This window comes from Lutra lutra, chromosome 14 (genome assembly GCF_902655055.1).
Source record: "Lutra lutra chromosome 14, mLutLut1.2, whole genome shotgun sequence".
Classification (NCBI taxonomy): domain Eukaryota; kingdom Metazoa; phylum Chordata; class Mammalia; order Carnivora; family Mustelidae; genus Lutra; species Lutra lutra.
In genome coordinates this window covers 8,790,718-8,796,233 of record NC_062291.1, presented here as the reverse complement: position 1 = coordinate 8,796,233, position 5,516 = coordinate 8,790,718, and positions in this window count along the sequence as shown.

Below are 5,516 nucleotides of genomic sequence, written 5' to 3'. Positions count from 1 at the left end.
AAACATTAGAAATAAATCAAAATTATCAGTGTCTGCTTCTTGAAAACAAGACAAGATCCCAAAAACAGTAAGTAGTAAGAAAATTCAGTAAAGTTTCTCCTTCTGAAATTAATTTCAAAAGCCAATGGTTCTCCCCACATATGTAAAATAAGGAAAAATTGACTCCAATTTTAATGGAATCTGAAATAAAAAATTAACAAGAAATGTTCCAAGATTTCTATGAATAAATATTCAGAACAGCACCGAAGGATGTGACAGGAGACAGAAACAATCCCTGGGTTGGGTACCAGGACTTGATATTATAAAGACATTAGTCCTTCCTAAAGTAAAATGCTAAGTAAAATAAGATCATTCCTTTTTTTTTTTTTTGATAATGCCATGTTTCAATTTGAAATGTTACATGCAAGAGTCATTGAGGCACTTAGTGAAAAAAGTAACAAGGGTTAGCTCTACAGGCATAGAGAAGTACATGACAGAGCCCGACTCCGGCTCTCAGAGATTAGCGTGTTAGGTCAGGTGTTCGTGACGAGCGATCAGAGAGTCCGACAGTAAACACACAGACTTATCCTGGAATGCAGCACATGCAGCCAATGAACGTGGCGATTCAATTCAGTGAGGAAAAAGGAGTTACTCAGTAGGTGATGCTGGCCCAGATAGCCACCTAGAGGTCCATACGCCACACGAGGTCCATCCTTCACACCATACATTGAAGTAGTTGTGGGATGGAATGAAGATTTACACTAAAAGAGACCCGGAGAAAGGACGGGACAAAACCAGGGGAGAGTGTATGTGGATATAAAGCACGGGTGGCCGGCTGTGGGTTTCTAAACAGGACCCAATTGCTTCTCAGCCTTGTGGGTAAGATCAAGGGTGTCAGCAAGGCCCAAACCCAGGTGCCAGAGAAGAAAAGACTGATAACTTAGCTCAACTGAAAGAAACAGAATGGGGGTGGGGGGAGCCCTCAGAAATACTTCAGACATGAATAGGTACAAATTGTTAGTACATGTGACAAAGAACTAATCTCTTCCATTTATAAAACCCTTTACAAACCAATGGATAAAGACCAAAACTTCATATAAAATCAGGCAAAAAAGATAATGGGCAGTTTACAAAAATAAAATAAAATAAAATTCATGAACATACGAGAAATGCCCAACTTCACTCACACTCGGAGAGATGAGTCTTGTAACGCCCATGTGGCACCACGGACCCTCTCTGATTTAAGGAGCTCAAGGCATTCCAAGGAATGATCTTGCTCAGGCTAGAACTTTCCAAATTGTGGCGGAGTCTCAACCCTTTTCTTTGATTTTATAATTATTTATTTACTATGTCTTAGTATGACATGTAGCTAGCACATCAGATCTATGATATCCCTGTGTATCATTCGGCATAAGATGCAGTTTAAAAACAAAATACATTTAAAGATGGTCATTAAAGCCACCAGAGGAGTTAACCCATGCTGGGTGCTCAGGACATCCAGGACTCTAACTGCCTCACGTGCTTTACATGTGCTAATTCAACACATCCTCACATTCACAAGTGGGGAAACTGAGGCAGGAGGCATCTCAGTTCACTGTCCACATGACACGGCTAGTTGTGAGGTCATAGAAATGGAACCCAGGTGGTCTGGCTGCCTGACCCACATAAACTGGCTTGCCATGGTCCAGGGGATTCAGGCAAGAGCTCCTGGAAGGCGATTTGCATAACATTAAATAAAAATGTCCCAAACACCTGCTGCTTAGCTCTGAAGATGACAGTCCAGAAGGAGCATCACCTTAAGTCCCCTCAGTGCACCGTCTACACAGAGTAGAAACTCCACACCTGGGAACGAATCCCACAGGGACACGTGAGCAACACAGAATACGCCTGTGAGGACAGTGTCACGTCCTCACAGTCACGGTCCGGTTCTCTGCCGTTGGTGAGCACAGAGATAAAGCATGCTACCTTCATTCTATGGAATAACATGGTATCACATAGAATGCATTTGTGAGACAGGTTTTTTTTAAAGCAAGATAATAACAATAAATAATAATAACAATACATCCCTGAAATGGATATTACTGGGTGGATATACAAGAAATCATTGACAGCATTTTTCCCCTCTGGGTAAGGGGTTAGGGCCTAAAGTCACTAAATGAATGCAATTTTTAAACTTGACTTCATGGCTGGTGGTTGGAAGAGGAGGGAAACCCGACAACAACGAAAGCCAGGGTAGGCACCAGGAGGCAAACCACCTTGCAATCTTCCAAGAACTGGTCTCACTCCGTTTGACTCAGACCTGAGCACTAATTAGCTCCATTTCAGATACAGTCTGTAGAGACAGATTCCCAGGTCCGCAGCAGCCCCACTCCCCTCCCCCACTCTGGGCCCTGCGGGGTCGTCCCACTGGAGTAGGTGCCGGTCTGCCCCCTGAAGCCTCCCTGGGTGCCCCTTGCCTGGGGACTACATCGCCCTTCCTGGCTCGGACACTCAGGGCCCCTCACGGTGCGGCGTCCTGACCCAGCTTGTGGGCTTGTCCCCTGGTCAGCCCGTGTTCTAAACGTCCTCCCGTGTCCTGGGGGCAGCCTGCCAGCACCCCCCAGGCCTCCTTCCAGCTCGCCGTCATCCCTGCAGGTGCGTCCTGCCCCACTCGTCCCTGCTCTGGTGGCCTCCGTCTAAACTCCGTGCCATGAAAACCCCACATCCACCGCCTCCTCCTCCGGGGAGCACTCCCTGACTTCGACGAATGCACCTGCTGCATTTCCCCGCGGACCCGGGCTATGGGGCTCCGGATCCGGTGGTGCTGGTTCCCGCCGGCAGCCCCAGCCTGCGCAGCCCTGAGAGCCTGGCTCCAGCCCCTGCGCTCCTCTCTGTGCCCAGTGCGAGCTCTTCGGTGTTACCACGGCCGGGATGACGGCATCTTAAAGAATATAGCAGATACATACCTTTACTATTATGTACGGTTTTATTTAATGTTTTCTATTTTCCCAAGATTAATCAATTCCATAAAAAGTGCGCCACACTGCCTAGAAATGAATCTTTACTCCCATAATTCTGTGCATCTGGGACTATAGAAATGTCGCTGTCCCTGCACCGTATCTTCCAAATAAATTATGCATTACAACTATAAATATATACACATACGTACAAACACATATTGTTGTATAGTGTGTGGATATACACACGTATATTTTATATATTGCAAATATATATTTTTCTTTTGCTTAATTGCATTGTTGTTGAGGGTCTTCATTTTATTACATTTTACACAATATAATTTGAGTGGCAATAAGCTATAGCTGATGGAAAATAACACACCTGTGAATCAAAGACCCTGTTTGGGCTCATATAGGGGATAAAATTAAAGATGAACATTGAGAGAAATTGCGAGCTATCAGGAACAAATAACCAGGAAACAGATTCTCTGGTGACTTTCCACAATCCAGAGAAACCCAGAGAGAGAGATATTAAGGAAATATTGTGCTTTCCTAAACTCCTTACATTTGGCACTAAAAAGAAATCCATTGTCTGCTAATATCACCTCATTCTCATTCTTGTTTTCCTTACTCAGAGTGAGAGGTACACGCTTTCATTTTGATGGTGCCCAACATAAGTTTGAAATACATCATCTTTTAGTGCATGGAAAGTCACAGGGAGAGAAGACTGTGTTCTGCTTTTGGTATTAGGGAATGGTGACAGACCGTTTATGCAGATGCCATTTTGCTGAGGGTGTCCATGGACATACAGGAGGTCCATAAAACACCCAGCACCTTTCACCTTTCAAACTCCTGGGACCTCTGTTCGAGCGCGAAAAACAATAATGCAAGATTTTTTCCTTCCTTCTTTTTCATCTTTCTTTCTACCTTGCCTCATTCTGAATCAATTTGAAGAAGAAATCGTTTCTGGTCTTTGAGAGTGTTGTATTACAGAATACTCACAGGTATTTTCTTAAGTAAAAGACTTGGAGCAATCTTCACTATCTCTATTTTCAATGAGATAGAAGTTCAAAAAGATAAAGTTAATTCACTCTAGATTTGCAAGTGACAGGGCAGGAATTCTGATATAGAAGTTTCGACTTAAAGACTATTAATATCCCCGCCCCACAGAATCCAGCGCTGTTTCCTAAGCATATGAGTAAATGAAAATTTGGCAGAAGGTCCTAAAAACCCACCATCTGAGAGTTCTCCTGGCCCAGCCATCCTAGGCTTTGCAGGAAGAGCCCAGGGTATGGCCGTGGAAGGAAGCACCAGATAGTGAATGCTACAGGAGGTAAGAGTCTGAGGGTTCTTTTTGCCTCTGGCTTTGTCTATGATTGTGCAAGGCGTCATAAGATTCCCTGGGAGCAGGCTCCCAGGTCTCCTGGAATAGATCCGACCCAGAAGCCAGGAATCAGACGAAAGCTTGTCAGTGGCCTATAACTTTCCATGAGCATCCAAGCAGGGTTTTGACTGATTGAAGATCAATTCAGGTTGTGAATAAGAAACATTTTCTTAAACGTAATTAAGACTTTTCAGATAAATTCAGAACTCAAAATTTCCAAGAGAAAAAGCTCTTTAGGTGGCAAGGGAACAACAGAGGAATTATCTTTCAGTACTTCAGCTCTGCTTGGAGTATTTAATGTTGAAAAACAGCAAAAGCTATTTCAGCGTTTTCATTTAGAGTTCCTGCTTACACAGCTGTACAATTTTTTAGAAAAATAGTCTTATGCAGGAACACTAAGAAGAGAGATTATACACCCCCTTGAATCAATCAGATGCCTCACAGGCTCAACACGAACAGTTTGAAATGGGTGAAACCTCAGGAGTGTCAGTGTAGATCTTATAGATCTATAGAATGATAAGATCTTATAGATCAAAATGCCCTTCTGATCACACTGCTTGCTCCAGATTAGTCTCTGAAACGTTCCAGAGGCCGACAGTTTTACAATAAAATTGAGAGTGAGCCATAACACTCTCTTAGAAACGCTTACTATATGAGCCATTTACTTTGCCACAGTCTTTACACATATTTTATGTTCTATATGACCAATTTGAGAAAAATAGTAAAGTGGGCAAAATTAGTCTTTTGCAATTTCTCTCTTCCTTTTTCCCTTTTTCCTCTTCCCTGTGTTTTTTTTTTTTTTTTAAAACCCTGTCTGTATGTGTTGTTCCCAATAGGAGCCAATGAGGCTAAAATGTAGGCTCCCCAAGAACAGACACCGTGTCTCATCTTCTTCAACATCTACTTTCCAGAGCTGAACACAGTGCTTGAGAAGAATCACCATGAAAAGGCACCTGCATTTTTCAATAAGAAATTCTATGAGCCTGAAAAACTTGTTCAAACCCCCAGATCCTAAGTACTTAGATGTGGTGCGTGGTCATCCCCAGTGGGCAGGCTGGAGGAGACCATGACCTCTTTCTTTCCTCTGAGCGGGAACTCTGTGCCGTGATCCCCCCACCATGCCCTACACAAACACACACACCACCCAGAATTCCAGTCAGAGGTTTGTTTCACATGAGAAGTAGAACGTATTTGAGAAATTAATTTGGAAAATATCA